Here is a 22,786-nt window from a genome sequence, read left to right on the forward strand (position 1 = left end):
TAGTTATTTCCAGTATTTTATCTTCCAGGTCACTTATCCGTTCTTCTGCCTCAGTTATTCTGCTATTGATTCCTTCTAGAGCATTTTTAATTTCATTTATGGTGTTGTACATCAGTGTTTGTTTGCTGTTTGTTTCTTCTAGGTCATTGTTAAACATTTCTTGTATTTTCTCCATTCTATTTTCAAGATTTTGGATCATCTTTACTATGATCCAAAATAGTAAAGATTTTGGATCACGATTTTTTCCAAGATTTTGGATCATCATTACTCTGAATTCTTTTTCAGGTAGACTGCCTATTTCCTCTTCATTTATTTGGCCTGGTGCGTTTTTCCTTTGCTCCCTCATCTGCTGCGTGCTTCCTCAGTTATTCTGCTATTGATTCCTTCTAGAGCATTTTTAATTTCATTTATGGTGTTGTACATCAGTGTTTGTTTGCTGTTTGTTTCTTCTAGGTCATTGTTAAACATTTCTTGTATTTTCTCCATTCTATTTTCAAGATTTTGGATCATCTTTACTATGATCCAAAATAGTAAAGATTTTGGATCACGATTTTTTCCAAGATTTTGGATCATCATTACTCTGAATTCTTTTTCAGGTAGACTGCCTATTTCCTCTTCATTTATTTGGCCTGGTGCGTTTTTCCTTTGCTCCCTCATCTGCTGCGTGCTTCTCTGTCTTCTCATTTTGCTTAACTTACTGTGTTTGGAGTCTCCTTTTGCAGGTTCATAGTTCCCATTGTTTTTGGTGCCTGCCCCCAGTGGGTAAGTTTGGTTCAGTGGGTTGTGTAGGCTTCCTGGTGGAGGGGACTGGTGCCTGTGTTCTGGTGGATGAGGCTGGATCTTGTCTTTCTGGTGGGCACGACCACATCCAGTGTTGTGTTTGGGGTTTCTGTGACCTTATTTTGATTTTAGGCAGCCTCTCTGCTAATGGGTGCTGTTGTGTTCCTGTCTTGCTAGTTGTTTGGCACAGGGTGTCCAGCACTGGAGCTTGCTGCTCATTGAGTAGAGCTGGGTCTTAGCATTGAGATGGAGATCTATGGGCGCGCTCTCACTGATTGATGTTACTTGGGGCCGGGAGGTCTCTGGTGGTCCAATGTCCTGAACTTGGCTCTCCCACCTCAGAGGCTCAGGCTTTACACCCAGCCGGAACACCAAGACCCTGCCAGCCACACTGATTTTGGGAAGTCTGAGGTCTTCTGCCAGCATTCATTAGGTGTTCTGTAGGAGTTCTTACACATGTAGATGTATTTTTGATGTATTTGTGGGGCAGAAGGTAATCTCTATGTGTTAATCCTCTGCCATCTTGAAGGTCCTCCTCAAGACATTTTAGACATGTCCATCTTTTGGGGCCACCAACATAGGTGAAAGTAAAGGTGGAGTCTGAGTATCTGAAGTCAGGCAGGGCATAGTCAAGGCAGGGCCAGGGGTGCTCAAGGCACTTCATAAATATCTTATTCTCCAGAGTTTTCTTTTAATCTTTTTGGGTAGCTATATTTTGCCCCAAATTTTATTTACTGCCTCAAATAGCCAGAAAGTTAAACAATGGCCTCTAAATGTTTTTGGTAAACTCCCTTGGGGAAAAGACTTTTGTACTGTGTGAGCTCAGAGGCAGGTCAAGTAAAGACAGCTTTTGCAAATGGAGGCTTCTGTGGAGTTACAGTTCTCTGAGAGTGAGATTTTGAAAGAGTTCCAACCCATTCTGCCCTGTCTGTTGGCTGCTTAACTGTTAGCTTTCACTCTGATCGTGAGCTGAGTTTTTCAGGCTGCTACAGAGCTGGAGCATAGGGTGTGATGAGGGCAAGTTAAAATGCCAAAAAGCTTGCTCTTTTTATTGATATTCAATCATATGTCTTGAATAAATACTCCTCAGATTGCTGTAAGCCTTTGGTTAATTTCCAGAGTTCTGACAAATTTTTGCCAGTTCCTCATTGCTTTAATGGAAGAGAGAATTCTGAGTTCTTACACCATCATTTTCACTGATTTCATCTCTCCAAAAATATTTTACAATAGTATAAATTTTTACTGTTTCTAACATAGGAGTCAATATAAAAAAGCTAAAAGAAGATGCTGGGACTTTGTATGGGTAAAGCTATCCAGATACTGGCCCTAGGAAGTAGTACCTTAATAGTGGTTTTTTAAAAAAAAACTATAGATCTTCCATTCCCCAGTATCAACCCAGAATGTATTTTGCTGTCTCTTGTTTACCCACACTTAGAGTAGGATCCTTGTATCTTGTGTCATTCCTAGACTCAGGGGTGTCTACTTGGACCAAGCATGTGCAGAATCCATAATGGTCCAATAGGGAGGCTAGCCTACAAGTAATAGCCATTGAATTTTAAAAGGAACTTTATGTGGACTCCTTTCCAAATTTTGGCATCAACAAGCAGGAATTTCTAGTGTAGGAAATGCACTATATTAAATATTGTGGGCTAAAATGGAGCCCTCCTTTATCTTCCCCTAGTCCAGTTTTGTATATTAGCATGTTCTAGTCTGGTAACTTATTTGAAATAGTAAGGTTTTCTCAAAAATTATGAAATCCCAAAATTTCACATACATTTATAAAGTTAAAAATTCACTTCATTTCTAGCATTTTGTCTAAGATAGGTATCTATTTTGACATTGGGAAGCAAAAACTGAATTTATTATCTTATGATTTATTTAAACATGTCATGTGCCTAATATGTAGAAATGTTATTAAGGAGTGTTGTTTTCATAAAATATGTTCAGGTGTGGCAAAGATTTAGAATAAGTAAAATAATATTCTGAATGATTTGGTTTGAAACGTTGTGTCACAATATTTAATAAATAACATTGCTAATTATATTTAAAGGGCAAAATTTGAACTTCCAAAAGCATTCCTTGTTTTTACCAATAATTTTGCTATTTTTCATACAGTCTTAATGAACTGAAATCATCCAACTTAATCTTGATTAATTGCAGCATTAAAAATGCTAAGAATTTGCAACTTTTCTGGAGGCCTTGAAAAGCAACTCTGGTATTTCTTATATGCAGTACACTTTAATTTTGACTGCTGCTTGGTTAAAGCACCTGTGAACCTCTCTAAGATTAAGTTTGAATTTTTCTAGCAGGTTTTTGTAATGTCTGGAATCATTTTCTGTATTACATCTGGTACATTGGAAAAATTGAACACAGGGTAACTTTTACAAATGCTACTAGAATATTTCCCCATTCTGAACCTTATGTGTAACTTCCAATACCAACAATTCTTTAGTCACCTTGAGGTCAACTTGGGATAGGAATCAAGAAAAATAGAGGTTGCAAGATTTTTTTGACCTAGAAAGTGAAAATCTGAGGATAAATATGAAATTTCTATCATCACATGGAAGGAAAATACACAGTGCTCACTGAGGCTGCTTTTCCAGACTTCCTCATCTGAACCACAGACGTTTTGGCCTTCTGGTTTATAGTTTAGTACTTCCAGCCAAAGAACAGTATATTTATTTTGAAAGGAGAAAATGTGCTTCATTATGTAGAAAAAAAGAGAACAACTAAAATGGACTGAGTTCTACTACCATTTTAGGTATTTTTGTGTTTCTCATTCCAAATTATTAGTTCGTTCAGGCTGCTATAACAAAATACCACAGATGTGGTAGCTTATAAACAGTAGAAATTTATTTCTCCCAATTCTGGAGGCTGTTAAGTCCAAGATCACAGCATCAGAATGATCACATTCTGGTGAAGGCTCTCTTCTTGGTTTATAGCCAGTGCCTTCTTGCTGTGTCCTCACATGGTAGAGGGGGCTAGGGACTCTGTGGGGTCTCTTTTATAAGACCACTAATCCCATTCATGAAGGCTCCATCCTCATGGCCTAAGTGTCTCCCAAAGGCTCCACCTCCTCCTAATACTATCATCTTGGAGGTTAGGAGTTTAACATATGAATTTTAGGGGGACACAAATGTTCAGGCCATTGTAGTTACATACCTGTTGACTAGTAAATATGGCTATTTGATATAACAATTTCATCCATGAGAACTGTGTTTTATTGGGCAAATAAGAATATAAATTTTGGTCTCTGGATATCAGCTTAAATAGACCTAGTGAATATCTTTCTCACAAATGGGAGCAAATCTTTCATAGTATAAGCTCTTCCATAATTTAACCTAATTGCATAGCACTTCTTATAGTACAATTTTTATTGATGACATTCATATTATTTTGACTGCAAACTTCTATTCTTGATTACTGGTAAACTAGCTCTCTGGGAGGAAAAACAAACAACAAATTTCATTTGTAGCATTTGTCAATGTTCATATTCTACGTATTCCTGTCAGAGCGATTTCAATGCAGAGTTGGGAAGAAGTACACGGTTGGTTATCTGGAGCCAGTGTGAGTGGGTTATAGAACACTATTCTGTCTACTCTTACTATCTTTTTTTTCAAAGCCCAATATTATTACAATCTCTCTCCCAGGAGTTTTTGAGAAAACTTAGAACTGACCTGAATCTACCACCTAGAAATTAAATTGGACTGTCTTTTTACCTATACTTCTACAGAGACCTGGGAACCTTTAGATGCACTCTGATTTCCAGGATATAGTTAGCCAGCCACAACTGACTGGATTGCTAGAGGAAAGGGAACTAACTATGTGTGTCCATATACACATCTTTTGAGTAAATGTATTTTCATTTTTTCTTGCCTAATAAATCCTCTTTAATACAACCTGATGAAATTTTAATCAACAAAAGTAAAATGTATGTATCTGCACATGAAAAGTCAGTCTTCGGTGGATTAGGTGACCTAGAGTTATCAGATAATGGTGGTAAATCCCCAACTGTAATCTACACACCTTGGGGTTTATTCATTAGTAGTTTCTTGAGTGTTTTTCATGTTCTTATCTACATTTTGGAAACCTGTTTCTAAATTGCTCACAGATTGCAAAAGCACTAATTGGTAATGCTCCTTTTTTGGTTCATTGACTCTTACATTCTCTCGCAATTATTGGTATCAGTTAAAACGTGAATGTAAAAGTATTGTTTTTAACAAATGTAATTTAATCATGTTTTCTTAATTTGGGAACCTGTTTTGAGCTGTTAAACATCAGTGACTCCTGGTATTAAACCAGTCTAGATTAAATTTTGCAGCTATTACTGAATTTACATTTTAGAATAGCAAGCAAATGACTAGATGGCCAGGTGAAAGCAGGGGTTGTTGAAATTGGAACTAAGAAAACATATTTCAGAATATGCATAGATATGCATAATTGGGTGTATACCTCGAATGTGAAATAGAATAGTATCCAGGAGTCAGCAAGTGCGCTAGATGTAAAATTAGAAGTTATATTTCACTTTTGAGCGTTTCCAGGGATATATGTCAGTTACCTGTAATTAAGTGGGTATAGCTGTGTCTGTGAGTGTGTGTGTGTGTGTGTGTGTGTGAGTGTGTGTGTGTGTGTGTGTGTGTGTGTGTGTTTCTGTGTTGGATTAAGAGAAGTAGGAGTAGAGGCAAAGTGAATTAAAGAGTCAGAATGGGCCAAATGACCTTCATTTTGTAATTCTTTAGTACTTTAGATGCTCCTACATTATGGGATAGTGACTCCTGTAGGCATTGTCTCTTCTGAGTTCAAGGTAGATATGTGAAGCTTGGAGAACCTGGAAAGTTCCTGAAACTGGAGAATATCAATATACTAGGAAATAGTACCTATAAGACAGTAATATAAATCCTGAAAAGGAGAAAGATAAGGGAGATTTTAGTAATTTTCCAAAAGTATCTTTATGGAAAACAAAAGATCTCCATTTTCAAAGAAAGAAGGAAAACAAGCTTTGGAAATTCTCTCTGTGAAAGTTACAGTGCAGAACAGCTTAGGAATGTTTTAAGTGATCATTTATTCTTTTGGGTCTCCGACTTTTTTCCTCAAATAATACAATGCTGACTGGCTTTGAACATGTCTTTCAGCATGGTTACAATGTACAATTTTATGTAGTTAGCCATTTCTAGTTCTACCTCAAATATTTTGACTTGAAAAGGTCACATATACCTTCTTCAATTGCAGCATGTGCCAGGCTTATTATTTCCTGTATGTGTCTCTTTTCCTGTCTCTCTTTTCCCTTTAGGTTCACTGATTTTTCATGCCTGATCATGCTTTGGTTTGAAAAATTCATAAGTAAGTTTATTTGTGGAGTTATTACCCCTTCTTCTCGTTCCTTTTCTTTGGGTTTTTTTTTCTTTCTTTTTTTTTAAAGCTAGAAATCTACCTACGTAGTTTGGCAACAACTCTAGGATGTTATAAAATCAAGCTAATAGCCTTATGGAGAGTACTGGATCATAAAATGGGGAAGCAGATTAACTTAGTGCCATTAATTTACCTGCTTTTGGCTTTAAAAGCATTCTCCTGTAACCATTTTGAGTGGTGCAGCATGCTTAGCAAAGGGCAAGGTAGAATGTTCTGACTGGAAGAATCTAGCTGGCATCAAAGATTATTCTTAAAAGGCAGTAGTCCTCAACCTTGGATGTACAACTTGGAATGCTTTTAAAATTCCAATTGCCGGAGTTCTGGTTTCTGCTTTGGAAAGTAGAGAGCTGGGAGGAGTATCATACACACACTCACAGCAAAAACAGATGAATAAACTGTAAGTTTGTGGCTTTTCTTGAACCCAGCTTACTGTCCAAAATATAAAAACAGACTTGTGCAGGGATAGACAGAACCTGAGCATTTGCTTACTTGGGGAAGATGTAGAAAGAAGGAAGAATAAGGAAGGAGAACTCAGCTAGAAGGTATGACAAATTGGTGGAGGATGAGTGTGGGCTGGCAAGACATTGTGGAGCCAGATATAGGGGATGATCTCACTGCCTTGCATATTCTTCTCCATAGATCCCAAGAGGTCCAAAATGATTGGTGAGAATTCTGATAAAGCCTTTCTGATGGTGCAAGTCTGGGGGAGGTGGAGGGTGACAGCTACTGTATGATGGTGCAAAATTATACCTGGATTCTTTTCTCCTATATCTCTTATGGAAAAAGAGCCTTTTTTTAAAGTTACTGGTGAAAACACATTGCAGATAGGGGAGGAGAACGGAAAGAAAAAATGCTATCACTGGGAGAAGGGGCAAGAATAGCTGGGAGAGAAGCAGGAGCATTGGGAAGTCCACACCCCATAGACCCAGGGACACAGTGGCTTCCTGAAGCTGAGTATAAACTAGGAGAAAATAGAACACCCCCTCCACCACCAGATCAACAAGGTCAAGTAACAAGTAAGACTGGAATACTGCTGGAAGTGTTGCAAGAACATGAAGATAGACCCACTCTAAGGTGTAATGTAAAAAGAAGACAAAGTTGATGGTGGAGAAGATGCTGAAAAACCTTCTGGCAGACCAGCTCCCAACCTCAACCTATCACTAGAGAAATTTAAAGCAACATGGGTCACGGAGGGTAACCAAAGCTACGACAAACATTAAATCCGGACTAACCTCTGACTTGATTAAATCAAACCTAGTGTAAGGAAAGGAGTGCTCATTTCCAAGCATGAAACCTACTTACCTCAGCCTGTATTATCTTTCACAGCTGGTCATTTTTAACAAAAAATTGTGATGCATAAAAAGGGCAAGAAGAAAAAACATTGCCAAGAAACAAAACAATCGACATACCTATTGTTAAGTATGACATAGATATCGAAACTATCTGACAGAGAATCTAAAATCATAATGTGTGCCATATTAAAAGCTCTAATGGAAAAGTTGAACAGCAAGCAAGTTTCTACATAAACTTACAGCAGAGAGATGATAAAAAACCCAGCAATGATAGCTATGAGACACTCAGAGATGGAGAGTGTCTGTGACTGGCTCATCAGTAGACTCAACACAGATGAAGAAGGAATCAATTAACGTGAGGTTAAGCCAACAGAAATTACCCTAACTGAAACATACAAAAAAAAATCAGTCATTGCAGGTGCTGAAGACTGGGGGAGAGGTTGACCAGAAAAGGACAGTAAGAGGAAGTTTTGTGGATGATGAAACTGTTCTGTATTAACGACTCTGGTGGTGGAAGTGTGATTGTATGCATTTGTGAATACCCATGGAAGAGTATACCACAAATGGTGAGGTTTTCTCTTCGCAAATTAAAATTGAAAAATTAAAAGGAAAAAATAATCCTGATTTCCAGACAGTTGAATCAGCATCTCTGGGAATGGGATCTTGGCATCGACTAGATGATTGCAATGTGGATCTAAAATAGAAAACCTCTGCTAGAGTTGCCATTTCTCTTGGTGAATTTATTACAGTATAAGCACTGGTTCTGAAACTTTATTATCCATTGGACTTATCTGTGATCTTTATAAAATACTGACATTTGTCTCTCATTTCCAGGCATTCTGATTTAATTTGCAAGATGTGATATGGATATCAGGAATTTTCAAAGTTCTCCTGGTGATTCTGATGTGCAGCAAAGTTTGGGAGCTACTGGTCTAGAGCAGTGATTTATAAAGTTTCACCTGCATCAGAATCATCTGAAAGCCTTGTTAAAACACAGATTACTGGGTCCCAGTCCCAGAGACTTTGATTCAATAGTTCTGGGCTGCAGTGTGAGAATTTGCATTTCTAATAAATTCCCAGACGATGCCAAAGCTGCTGGTCTTTTGACAACTACTGGCCTTATTAATTGCCTCTCAATTATTACTGCACATAAGATCACTGAAGTCAAAATAAAGATTCTGATCAGTCATTGTGAAGCAAGGCCTAAGATTCTGCATTTCTAACAAGATCCCATGTGACGCTGTTGGACTGAAGACTACACTTTGAAGAGCTAGGGTCTCTGGAGTCTTGCATGGTTTATGCAGGAGTAACAGCGGCAGCATCTGGTGCTTTCTGTGTAGACTTAAAGTTTAAGAAGAAGTGCTCTAGAGGTCCATGGGTGTTAAGTGTTGTATTCTCTGCAACTTGAGTTTCCTTTAGTGCATGAAGCTTTGGTTGATCTCTCAGAAGGTAGACTTGCTTACCTAGCTGCATGACAATTTATTAATTCACAATGAAAAATACAAGAGTACAGAGGTGGATCAGGATATCAGGGTAAGCAAATTTCTTTGTAGTATGGAAAAATCACAGGAGGCCAGCCTATTGGAGGATGGTTTAATGAGTGAGAAACACAATGAAAGAGTTAAAGTGATTTTACTAAGTGCCTCTCAGATTCTGATTGGGTGTCTTGTTTCTGTCTAGTACAATGCATCTCTCTTGGGCACACCTTGTCATAGGCCAGTTAATGGCCTATGAATAATTGCTTGTGGTCAGCCTCCCCTCCCTCATCCAATCAGTTGTTATCAAAAAGGTGAGGTCACCTATTACAGAGCATATTCGTGGTTTCTTCCAAAGGCTGGTGTGAGTGTGAGTAGCTAACCACCAAAGGCCCCTCTTTAGTATAAAAACCCCAGATAAAAATGAATAATATTATCATTAAATAGCTTGTGATAAGGGCAAGCTTCTACCAGAATAAAGCCAAAAGTAAGTGAAAGAGTGCTTACTCTTAGCATTTAAAAAAATTAATTTTTAATTCATCATGACATAGGTAAAGAAAAGAAAATATGACCTGCATATCTCTCTGTATTTGCATATCCTAATGCATCTTTACTTTCTAAATGAAAAGGACAGACAGAGGAAGGAGGGCTCTGTTTGATGTACAGAACTGACCTTCTTCGACCAGCTTAGAGCCTCTCTAATTAAGCATTTACAGGAGTAAGCAGAGCTTTTCCTTCCTTTGATGGGGAAATCAATATGAGATTTTCCATGTTTGGGGTCAAAGTGACATGGTCTGAGGGAAATGTCTAAGCCACAGGGCCAAATTATTTAGAAGAATTGTGGCAGGGCTACTTTAAGAGCATTAGCAGATATTAAGTTTAGGGAAAGCAACCTTGCTGATTGATCTGTAGAATTTACTAATGCATGTATATTTAACATGTGCTAGAATTGATACACATTTTAATTTTATCCTATTTTTCTATCAAAATAAACACAACCATGAACCAATGCTTGGTTACCATGTAATAAACATGTAAAATTCAAGGCATGGCTCTTTGAAAAGCCTAGCAGAGCTTTTGCGGGGGGCGCAAAATAAAAGTGTATTATAATCTTACTAAATCTCATTAAATCACACTGTGCAAAGTAACTGGTAGCCTTCCCAGGTTACGTGTTGGCCGCAAATATTGATAAAGAGTTTCAGCCTGGCTGCACAGTAGTGTTATCAATCCTTCCCCTGCCCCTCACCTCCATTCTCTAATTGATTTGGGTAAAGCCTGGGCATTGTTTTTTTATCCTGAAAACGTTCTTCAAATGAGAGGGAAAAAAAACCTCAGTAAATGTTTAAAAGACAGTTAACTATGTTATGTGTTTTAATATGCAAATGACTCCCCTGACCTCCTAGCCACTGTGATTCAGAAACAATTTAGAATTGTTTAGTGTGTATCCTCAATTTAGTGTGTATCTTCATAGTTCCATATAGGCATATATTTATGAGTTTGCAAAGACAGCGCTAGCAATGCCCAGAGGTTACCATGATGGGGCACACATATGGTAGCAATGAGGCTTCAATATTTGGACCTGGAAAAGGCAGCCTGAGGCAACACAGGAGGGATTGGATAAGATCAGTTATGCCTTTTTTAAAATTGAAGTGTAGTTGGTTTACAGTATCGTGTTAGTCTCGGGTATACATGATACTGTAAATCAACCATACTTCAATAGAAACAAACCAAAAAAACAAAACAAAACCCAACCCCCCCAATAACAACAAAAAGAAGTTCTGCAAGGAGAAAACAAAGTCTAATGTTCGAGGAGTTCATAATCTAGGGGGCAGATTAAGACAGGTAATAAAAAAATAATACAAAGTAATGGAATAGTGGTAGTAACTGTAGTATATTCTCAATGAATGTAAGCTATTTTGGGGAAGGCAGCATGGTAGTCATCTTCTGGGCATTATAACATGTACTCACATCAAATGTACAAAGTAATCATATCACTTCCCTTTTACAGATAAGTAAACTGATGCTTAGAGAGGTTAAAAAAACTCAGTTATGCCAGTCTATCTCATTAGTCTCATTGTAAATCTAAAGGTTTCCTTTGTTACAAAGAATTAGTAAAGTCTGATAATTATTGAAATATGTGTATTAATATAAGGGAAAACTTAAGTCCTTAAAATATTTTTTGACTGGTTCTTTTGATTAAGCAGACAGACGGGAATGATTGGTTTACAGACAGTTCTTGGTACGTTGAGGATAATATATTGTCTAGCTTGTGGCTATTTGGAGAAACCATAAAGAACATTCAAGTCCACAATCAAGAACTGCTCTATAAGGACAAGGTGAAGTTTTAGGGCTCGTTTCTATATCATAACATTGCCAATAGGCTAGCTTTAAAGAGACGGCAGAATTGGAATTGTCATTCAAGGAACTTACGTCTCTTCTGTTTCCTGTGTTATGACAAGATTCTTTGTTTTTTATTCAGCAGTAAAAACTCTCTGAGAGGCCTGTAGAATGAGTACATAAGCAGCTGAACAGGAGCCAGCAGCTCACCACAAACAGTCTTCTAATACCTTTCACAGTAATGGAATTGCCGATGTTTCCCTGGAGCACATTTTGCAGATGCAAGATTGTTTCAACAGTGTGATCTACAGTATCTGAGTAATAATAACCTGAAGAGAATAATACTTCACAATGCAATGGCAGCTTCCATATGGTTCTCAGTTCCCCAAAGCCTGGTATAAGCAAGAGAAAAACAGGTGTAGCTCCAATTTAATACATAACAGCTTGTGGACTAAGAATTCTTATTTTCCATTGCAAATACATAGAATGTTTTGTGGCGGGTGTCTTTAATTCTACAGCTCAGAGACTGTGGTGTCAGTGTCAGAAGAAGCAATAGAAATATCTTGGGTAGATGAATATTTTTCTGTAGAGTACAAAGAATTCAAAGGAAGGTGATAGAAAATGCAGTAAATTCTGTGCATCTGTGAGCGTATGCCTGTACATGCTGTGTATAACATAATTCTTGGTTTTAGTTGTCAGTACTGCTTTGTGAAAATCCTACCAGGGACAGGAACATACCTGAGGGTTCCAAAGTCACTGTGAAAATAAGGTAATCAAACAGCAGCTATTGTAGGCTATTGGTGGCAGTGTGGATAAAAGAATTGCAATACATTTGACATATAGCACGTATCCAAATGATGCACCAAATCTGTGGGTTGCAGGAAAACAATGCACAAAACCCATAGCTTGTGACTATGTCAGGGAAGATGGGGCTTGGTCTGAGGTCTTGAGACAGGAATTTCCTGCAAATAATGCTGTGGCTTCAAATGAAAGCATGGAAATCTTCCCAGGTGCCCAGGGTAGAAGGGACTACTGCCATGCGATAGTATTTCTGTCCCACTTACATACAGATATGCCAGTGATGTCAATACTAGCCAAGGGTGAATCCAGGTTTGGGGCAACGTGAAGCTTATGCAATTTGGGGCCTCTTCTTTTAAAAAATATATAAACATATACAACTTTTGAACATTAAAATATTTACTTGGTGAACACATTCTTAGACCCTCCTACAGTCTTGGAGGAGCCTGTGAAACTGAGGGGCTCTGAAACGGAAGCTTCACTGGCTTTGAGGTAATTCTACTTCTGGTACCACCACCTGGGAAAATGACTTACTGCCTTACAGCATCTTAAGCCAAGTGAACTACTTAGGTAAAAACTAAGCTTTATTTTAATAAACCATGAATATAAGATTTATGTAAAACAACAACAACAAAAAAGTCATTCGTTCCCAGTAGCCTATGGTATTTGGGAGAATGATAGGAAGTGTGTTGAATTATAGCACAAGATACACAGTGGTGACTTTGAAGTAACAACGAATAAATTTTAACAATGTTCTTTAGCTGTGTATTTGCAACAATAACCCGTAAAACTTATATATTGCTACTACCCACAGAATGCTGTTCTAAGTTTTGTGTATGTATACATGAATTCATTTTAACTTTGAATGAACTATTGGTTTAGCACTTCTAATATCCCGTATTTTATATATGAAGAAATGGGGGCACAGAGTACTTAGTTGCCCATGGTCAGATGGCTACTAAGTGGCAGACCATGGATTTGAACCCAGGTAGTCGGCTTCAGCCTCTACGCTTTTAACTACTGCCTTCTATTCTGCCTTTCTCTCTGTGTGCCGTTTTGGTTCAGTGCAGGGGAAGGGCAGCATTTACCTGTGTGTTATAATAGTTGGGTCATTTTCCTGTGTATCATGATGGTCCTTGCTCTCTCCGTGTGCAAGAGTGTGTTCTGTGTTCTGTTGACAACACTAGCCAAATATTGGTTATTGGGGGTTGACGCAGACGCTTATGAACTAGCCCAGCTGAAGAAGACAAACCACCCAATGTATAAGGGTCTATATTTCCTCATTTATCAAACAAGGGCTTTGGAAGTACTTTCTTTTTTTTTTTTTTTTTTTTTTTTTGCGGTGCGCGGGCCTCCCTCTGCTGTGGCCTCTCCCGTTGCGGAGCACAGGCTCCGGACGCGCAGGCTCGGCGGCCATGGCTCACGGGCCCAGCCGCTCCGCGGCATGTGGGATCCTCCTGGACCGGGGCGCGAACCCGTGTCCCCTGCATCGGCAGGCAGACTCTCAACCACTGCACCACCAGGAAAGCCCTAGAAGTACTATTTTTAAGGTCCTTTCCAGGTCTTGAGTTCTGACAAAAAATATATATTCTAATTTTGCTTGTGGTTTTGAAAGCCTAGTTTGGCATAAGTGACCATATTCTAAACGTACTTTAGGCACTGATGTTTCCTAATAGAGTGGGCTGTGCCACTTGAATGGATGTCTTCCTACTGACATTTATTAAGTGCATACTGTTCCCATCTAATATTCTAAGTATGCTAAAACTACTAATTGGCTTAATTTTACAATGATCTTATAAGCCTTATTTGATGGATAAGGAAATCGAGGCAGAGAGAAACTAAATACTTTTCCCTGCAGCAGCCAGTTGCAAATGAAGGAGCCAGGATTTAAATCCAAGCTGTCCGGTTGTAGAAGCTGCTTTCCTAATACCTATGCTATAGTGCCAGAGTGTTTATTCACATGAAGGGTGTGTTGACAGTGAAAGGAAGTTGAAAATGGTAACTGATTCTGGAAAGGGAGATGTTCCGAAAACTGCTGAAAGCTAAGCGTGTTTAGTGTTGCTATAAAGAGGAAAGCCACATAGGTGAGTATGTCAGAGGTGCTTCAGGAAAACAATGCTTAAAATGTTCCATGAACAATTCCAGAAGAGGTGACTGAAAAGGACTAGAAAAGGAATGATAATAATAACTAGTACTGATGATAATATCTAATAATTATTTAGAACTTATTCAAGTATGGTTTTAAATGCTTTATAGATATTAACTCAAATTCATCCTTCCATATAAAGTAGACATAATATGTCTTTATTTTGCCAGTGAGGAAACTGATGCCAAGATTAAATAATTTGCCCAATTTGTCCAAGAAGAAGAAATGGGCAAAATAGTTTGCCCATTTAGGTAGAAGTTTTTAGTATTAAAAATATATATTTACCACATACCAGCTGCTGTGGTAAGTGCTGTAGATAAAGAAATAAAAGCAAAGACATAAAATTCTAGTCAGAAAAGACAGACGTATAATTGGATGATACCTAACACCAACCTGCTTTTTTGATGAGTGAGCCGGTTGAAGAGATGACAGCATGAGCAAAGGCACAGAGGCAAGACAGAACTTACCTTTTAGGGAACCAGCAAGTGTGATGGGTTAGGTGGGGTGGGCTGCCTAGAGTTGAAGGTAGAAATGCAAGCAGTGTCTAGTTTATGGAAAGGTTGTGAGTCAACCGTAGTAAAAAATGATTTTTGAAGGCTTCGAGGAGTGGCTGAGGGGTTTTAATCAGGGAAAGGCAATATCCAAGGTGAAAAATGATGATGCCTAGATAAAAGAGGGGTCATGTGAAAAGGTGAGGGGAGAGGAAATAAAAAGACATTAGGAAGGTAGTATTGAACGGACTTCATGACAAATTGAATGTGGGAATAAAATAAGGGAAGGTATAGAAGATGAATTGAGTTTCTGACTGGATTATTTGGGGGACACCTAAATGGAAACATCTAATAGGCAGTTTGTTCTTTAGGTGTGGCGATCGGAATGATTAAGAGTCCTCATTCTGAGGGAAACAGAACTATCATAGAATCTGCACAGAGTGAGAAGAGAACAGAGGATGGAACAAAGAGGGTCCCAGTGATTAAGAGAGAGCTGGGAGAAAAACCCGAAGGAAGAAAGGGGTGAGTAATAATCTCAGGTACCAGAGAGAGAAGAAAACTTTGAAACATAGTCACGGATTCAATAACTAATTTTATATGAAGGCTGAAATGTGATTTATATGAATTGTAAGGTAGCTATATAAACTCTATGGAGATATTTGGAGAGAAATGAATTAAAAGTCATTATAAGTGATGCACTAGATTGCACCATGTTAACACAATTTTTATATTGGGTGACAGTCCAATATAACAACTGTTCATAATTCATAACCTATATCTTCAAGGAAGTATGAAACAATTTTTGATATACTTGGATTGCAAAGATAGGTAAATATATAACAAACTACAAAATAGATAATATAAGTTATTTTCGCTGCTAGGTTTACTACATTTAGTTACTAGACAAGCTAACCTTCCTCAAATATTAAGTGTGTATGTGTGTTTAATAAAAATATTTACGAACAGACACACTATAACAGTTCATCTTTGGTGTAAAATAAATATGGGATAATGCCTTTGGTTACACTGCTTTGAGTGTGAATAGTTAAATATCTGTGGTTAGTGGAGATGGTTAAAATCATATATTGCATCTTTTGGATGTTTTCTGCTGATTCTGTTTAAACTGAAGATTTGCCAATTTCTTGGAGAAGTATAAGGAGACACATGAATCTGAATGTTTTGTCCTTCATAAAAGACATTTTGGTTAGGTCTAACTCTAGTGTTTAATGGGAAGTGGCAGATTATTTCTTTCAGTATTTTTCCAATCATTACAAAAAAGGTGACCTATTTAAAATTTTTCTGGGAAGCCTTCCCCTACCCCTTTGCTAAGTTGGATTGGATTTGTTTGTGGAAGCAATGATATTGTTAGAGTTCAGCCCAATACTCATAAATGGTTTTTGTTGAGTTTGGATAGGAAATCTATTTAGTTTAAAGCATGCTTGAGAATGTTCCTGAATTATTTAAATGAACCTGCACATTTTCCTTCACATCTTTAAATTCTTATCCTCCTCACTATATTGTTTAAATGTTTCTGGAATTACGGAGTTAGTCCTGCTTTTAGGAGACGTTTGACTGAAAACGGTTTATTTCAGATTCGGATAAATTACATAGGATTATAATTCACTGTGCATTTAGCGTCTGAAAAATATCATCTGGAAGCAGCTTGGTTTACAGACTTAGCACAGGTGAGCTAGAGACATTAGAATAAATATAATTATTTTACCTATAGTGGAAGCTCCAGAGAGTTCAAAGCAAAATTATTTGAAAAGTAGCACAAACAATAGTGTTAGAATGGCAATTCTTCTTCATACTTTTATTTTGATAGCTATACAAAAATCAAAACAAAGAGGTAGACATCACCTGGTTTTGGCTGCTTCACGTTCATTTGGTCCTTTCCCCTTGAGAGTTGACCTCTTCATGACCACTGTTTATTGGGACAAACCTATGGTTTCCCTTTCCCTTACCACAGCACGTGCAGGTGACCAATGTCAGGTCATTCTTTTGCTTCCTCTCTAAGAAACAAAGAGCCTGAAGTAGTTGGAGATCCATTTCTTCCAAGAGATGTGATTTTACTCTTCTCGGAGAAGTTTCTTCCTGCTTTCCAGTCCCCAAATCTGCATTGTCCTTCACCTTGGTTCTTCAGATTCTCCTTGATTATCTCAAAACTCAATAAGCATCCAACACATTTCTCTTTGCCTAATGAACTACAATTGTTTTCTGCCGCTTGTGTCCAAAGATCCCTAACTGATGAACAGATTACTTTGAATATGGTTAAGAAATATATTCCTTCTACTTTAGGTAACCTGTATATAAATACTAGAACAGTACTGATTTCCTAAATCAAATTAATTACTTCCTGGTGAACTTAACGAATAAAATATTCTGATTTCTGTTAGGTATAAGTTATTATATTCCACTAAATCGAGTAGAATATTTTTAATACTGTAAAAATTTTCAGTCCTGTTCAGTTCAGCCATGGCCTTGAGCTTGGGGGTGCATGTGTGGAGATAACATCCATTATTCCCATTTCTGGGGGCACAGAACTCTCTTCTGTTGAGCCCTGACATTGGCTGGAATCTAGATCACTTATTTTATTAAACTTCACGAAATATCGATTTTAAGGATTCTGCATAGCCAGCACAGCTTAATTGTAGGCAGGCCATTCTGAGAGAGTAGTCCTGAAAAGTCCACCGTTGACTTGAACATGGACTAAAGCCTTTGTCAAATATCTGTGTACTACTCTACGATGATGAAAGACATAATAAACAACACATTCTTCTCATCTTTTAGTAACTTTATCTAAACTTTACATGTGATGTTATAAAACTGGAGGAAATTTGGAAACAGCACAAGATGGTTGATGAATAGGGGTCTAAAGGAATATTGACACTATTGTGGAGTGGATGAAGTACCACTGTACATTTACACACAAACATTTATTACCTGGTTAACGTTGGATATGCCACAAAAGCTTTACAACCTTCAGTTTAAACCCAAAGCAGTATCGTCATTTATGAATGACGAAATTTGTGGGAACAAAATCTCTTGAAGGCCTTTTGTTTTTCCCCAGATTTCAGATTTATGGCACGCTGACAGTAAAGGAGAGAGCAGTTGTGGTTCATAGTCAAGAGCAGCAGGCCTGCTGAGAAAGTGGAAATTATTCAAAATAATCTTATTGAAAAGCGCAGCTAACAATTGTCAGGCATTAATACTTATAGTATTACCCTTATATAATATCTGGAAGAAAATACACATTTAGTAACTCTAATCTCTGAAGTTTTGTTTTCTGTTGTTCGATCCTGAGGACAGTCCTGGGAGCTAGTAATTATACTCACTGCATAGATGAGGACTTTAAGGCCCAGCGAATGTAAATGTTCGAAAGGTGATTCCGTTAGTAACTTAATAAGTAGTGCTAGGATTTATAACTAGGCTTTTCCGATCTCAGAATCTGTACTCTTTATTATTGTACTATGACATACTTCAAGTACGTGGGAAACGAAGGATGAGTGGAATTTAGGAAAATGAGAAAAGAAGACTTCATAAAGGTCTAAATCTACATATGGTTTTTCACTGTCTGGACCTTAGGAAGTACTCTATAAGTGTGTGCTGAATTAAATTAGCACACAGTTTTACATCCAAATATGGCATGAAATGGGTTCAACTTAAAAACATCAGATGGAAAAGAAGTCATAGATATTTCAGGAATGTGATTTAAAAATATTTTCCATCAAATGTCTTAGATAATGCTAGAGTTCATGAGGTTTTTCTGTTCTCCATTTCTTTTAGGCACATATTCCCTTGAAATTTGGTAAAGCCATGGGATTTGCTTTGATGAATTAAATGTTAAAACACTTCTAGGAAGAAGTGTTTAAACGCTGGTATTTATTTCTCCAATGTCATCTTTCCCTGTCACCATGATCTTGGAAGCATGAGCTTATAAGAGGTGCCATAAGCTTGAAACAGCTTCTAATGGTGAGTATCTGTTCAGAGGACTGAGACCCTGGACAGTTTCTTGGACCTAAGCAGACTTCCTATGAGTGAGAAATAAACCATTGGGGGGATGGCTAGGTAAACCCATCCCCCTCTGGAGGAGGGAGCAGCAGCTACAGGGCGGGTTGTTCTGTTGACAAGGTGGCCAGGTCCTGGCTATGGGGTGGGCAGATCTGGCTCTGGCAGCAATGGCAGACACCTCCCCACCCTCAGGGTTGGATATACTGGCATGGGTGCCAACTCCACGGGGTCTCCCAGATGTCTGCAGAGTTGAGTGTGACTCGACAGTAAGAAGTACCACCAGGGGACTTCCTTGGTGGTGCAGTGGTTAAGAATCCGCCTGCCAATGCAGGGACACGGGTTCGATCCCTGGTCTGGGAAGAGCCTACATGCTGCAGAGCAACTAAAGCCCATGTGCCACAACTACTGACCCTAGAGCCCGCGAGCCACAACTACTGAAGCCCACGCACCTAGAGCCCGTCCCCTGCAACAAGAGAAGCCACTGCAAGGAGAAGCCTGCACACCACAATGAAGAGCAGCCCCTGCTCACCGCAACTAGAGAAAGCCCGTGAAGCAGCGAAGACCCAACACAGCCAAAAATAAATAAAATTTTTTTTTAAAGTACCACCAGGTCCAAAAGCCAATGGCATGAGGATGGTGGAGCAGAAGGATAGAAAAGCCTGACTTCTTGGGGAGAGCATTAAGTTGCTGAACTACATAAAGGACTGTATACCTTCAGACTTTTGATGTGTCATGATTTTGTGATTTTATTTCTTGAACCAATTAGTTGAGTTTTATGTTATTTGCAGCCAAGTGTGTCCTATTTTTTAGGACTAGATTCTGAGCTTCTAGTGTCAGGGGAGGGCTGGTAAGACATTGAACAGATTAACCATACATACATAACAGTTTTAGAAAAATTTCTTTAAATTTGTCACAATTTGGAACTATGTGTCATTATTACCATTTGACATGGCTCACGTAACATGTATAGTTTCTTCTAACATCTGAGTATGACAGAAGACCTAGGAATCATTCGTTTGGGAAGTTAGTCACATTTATCAATGACAGTGCATAAGAAACTTTAATAATTAGGATTTTTTAGAAGAATGCTGACTGACACGTAGCTTTGTTTCCCTTCCATTTTGACTTTAGACACAATCCTGGAAATTTTGTAAAATCCTTTCCTTTCTTTTACCACCATGGTTTTCTGGAGTGAGGTGAGGAGATATTTTTAAGTATAATTTTATTATCTCTGTATGAGTCAAGGAAAAGTTATATTGAGAGCTTTAAATGTTATGAAAAGATAAACCTTATGAAGCCTACCTCATAAAAATGGATAAAATTTGTGATATCTAAAATGAAATGTACATAAATCTTCACTTTCTCTTCTTGACGTTTTCTTGCATATAAACATGTAAGAAGTTAAAGCTTAGAATTCATGAGCAACATTCTGCTCTCCAGAATTACACTTCTTCTAAATTTGTAAAAGTTATATCTCTAATACCTCTGCATATTTTTGGGCCTTCTTGTTTTTTACCTTAATGAATTATATTTTTGGCTATTGACTGTATTCTTAATACTTTGTAATCAGTTATTGCATGCATTAAAATAGGTCTCAACTGAGGAAAATAATGATTGTTCCTCTGATAACATTTTCCATTCTCCTTGGAATGGAAAATGAGAAGTGTTCCCACTCCAAAGTACATCTTTCACCATTCCCATGGCTTTTTTCCTTCATTCTGGTATAATAAATGACCAAAAGGCTATTTGGTTGACTTTTGGCTCAAAGTTTACTAGATTGCGTAATGGTAATATGTTTCTGTAGAATTCTTCTTGAAATATGAGAATGATAATTGGCAGGTGGTAGGCTTTCAAGCTCAAGCTCATTTTAGAGTTGGGTCTGTTTTCTTTAGCTTTAAATGTTCAGGAAAACTGAAAGAGGCATTAGACAGATTTAGTTACCAAAGCTGTGTGATTGGGCAACCAGCACCAAACATGACCCAAACATGATCCATGTGCAACTCATTCCTTTCTTTGTCTTACCTGGTTTGGTTGCTAAGGCAGAGAAATGAAGACTTCTATAATCAGAAGAAAATGGAAAGAATGTGGAGGCATTCATAGAAAATAAATGAGACCTTAATTAAAACTGAGAAGGAGGAAATAAGAAAAATGCAAAACTATTGGCTGGGGTATACTGAAAGTTAAAAGAAACTCATTATAAGTGACCCTGCCTCGACAAAGGCACAAGTAAAAATGTACACATGTAATTAAAGAAATAGATTATGTATTCAGTCTTTAAACTTAGTTCCAGGCAGCACCAGTCTCACCTGGGATGGAAGCATTTCCCAAGTGTCATTTGTTTGCACAGACAGCAGTTTTAAGAGCTAGGATTTGCAAAAGTTGGTAACTGAGAGGAGTCGGAATGAGAGAAAAGGAAGAGTATGTAATGGGTCCCAGGTGTCTGGCAGGGAGAAATGTCAACATCTGAGATAAGGGGAGGAGGTTCAGAAAATGGAGGGGATGGTGTATTAATATGTACCTTCCCTGCTAAGTACTGAGCTCTGCGTTGGCAGGAACTATCTTCTGCTTTATTCACAGAATATTGCCTGAAGCACTGTATGCATTCAATAAACATTTATTGAAAGAATAAATGGTTATATATTCCTGTTAGACTGTTGGATCCTAGGGTATTAAATGCTTTAACTAAGGTTAAATGATGGTGATGGGTTTCGGGTATCAACCTGCTTCCTTATTAAAATATCTCAATATTAATTTTTGTTTTTTAAGTTTTCATTTCATAGTGCTGCCCTCCAGGTCCTTTAGAAGAAGTCTTTCCTCAGTCCAAGGCACATGTCTTTCTCCACCTCTTCTGGTTTGAGAAAATGATTGCGAAGACAGATTTTTCTCTACATTGTATTGAGGAAAGGGGAGGTAATGTCTACCTTCTAGCCTGGATCCATCTTTGGGGGGTTGAGTACTGTCAGGGCTGGAGCTGCATGGAGCCATCATAATCAATTTTAGAGGAAAAGTTGGTGGGTGTTGGAAGGAGGGCTTGGTCAGTTGAGTCTGAGGCTCTTGGAGGCTGTTAGCACCTCTCTGGGAGTTTCACATTCTCTGACATCTCAATGGCTTGTATTTTTATCTTTGTGCTATGGTGGTATCAAGGCATATTTTACTGTTTGTAGGAAGCAGGAAGGATTTCAAATTTTGGATGCTACAGAAAAAGTTGTACTGCCAACTGCTTTTGTAAGCAAAGAAAGATAAAGCCCTTCATGGAAAACTAATGAAGAAATTCCTTTCCAAATTGTGAGAAAATGAGCTTCATATATGCCTTCCCTAAGGAAAGAAAAAAGATGACTTCATCTATATCCTACCTTGTTCGAGAGGATTAAGACAGCTTTATGATGACTTAAAAAGAATCTTTTCTGTCATGCCCTTAGTATTAGCTGTTGAAAGCCATTTTTTGTCAATATTACCAATGTTCCTTTATTGCAGCCAGATGCCAGCTCTGCAGTGATGGGTAAACTAAAGGAGCTTATAAAAATGGAAACCTAAAATTCCAAGTTACAGAGGTGAGTGGAGCTAAAATTGAGTTGGGGTCTAAACTGTGGTATTTTGAATGTGAAATTCACCTTTCCCATTTTACAATATTTGGATAATACTCTTAGGCCCTTGTAAAGTACCTGGTAACTTATATCTGAATTAAAAGACGTGAAAGAAATATCAAACAGATTAAACAAATTCTTTGAGTTATAGAGCTGAAGTAGGGATGTATAAATGGAATAAAATATCCAAAAACATTACATGTGGCCATGACTGTCAAAAGTATTCTGTCTGGAATATCTGCCAAAACCTATTTATTCTGATTCTCTTTTTTTCTGTTCACAGTTAAAGAAACTGTCCATGGGATGGGTGGTGTAGGTTGTTCCATGAAGAAAACACCAGATATTTGTCTTAGTTAAAAAGGTAAATTACACATGTACATTCTGGAAATTGTTGAAAGCAAAATATTCAAGATAACTGGGATTCAAATTGTGACATTTAGCTTGGAAACTTTATATTTCTTTT

At 37.9% G+C, this 22,786-nt stretch overlaps 1 long non-coding RNA gene across 8 annotated transcripts in view; it reads left to right on the plus strand.

The window, feature by feature from the left end:
- The window catches only part of LOC129392171 (uncharacterized), a 119,602-nt gene that overhangs the window by 34,687 nt on the left and 62,129 nt on the right, over nt 1-22,786 (plus strand). For 7 of the 8 annotated variants that reach the window (XR_008617543.1, XR_008617556.1, XR_008617558.1 and 4 more), the window contains 6 exons: nt 11,436-11,709; nt 15,100-15,250; nt 18,515-18,700; nt 21,506-21,649; nt 21,904-22,290; nt 22,607-22,684. This is a non-coding gene — a long non-coding RNA (uncharacterized lncRNA). The remainder of the gene's footprint in view (nt 1-11,435; nt 11,710-15,099; nt 15,251-18,514; nt 18,701-21,505; nt 21,650-21,903; nt 22,291-22,606; nt 22,685-22,786) is intronic. The other variant, XR_008617553.1, reaches the window with a different exon arrangement.

Source organism: Physeter macrocephalus, chromosome 1 (genome assembly GCF_002837175.3).
Source record: "Physeter macrocephalus isolate SW-GA chromosome 1, ASM283717v5, whole genome shotgun sequence".
NCBI lineage: Eukaryota > Metazoa > Chordata > Mammalia > Artiodactyla > Physeteridae > Physeter > Physeter macrocephalus.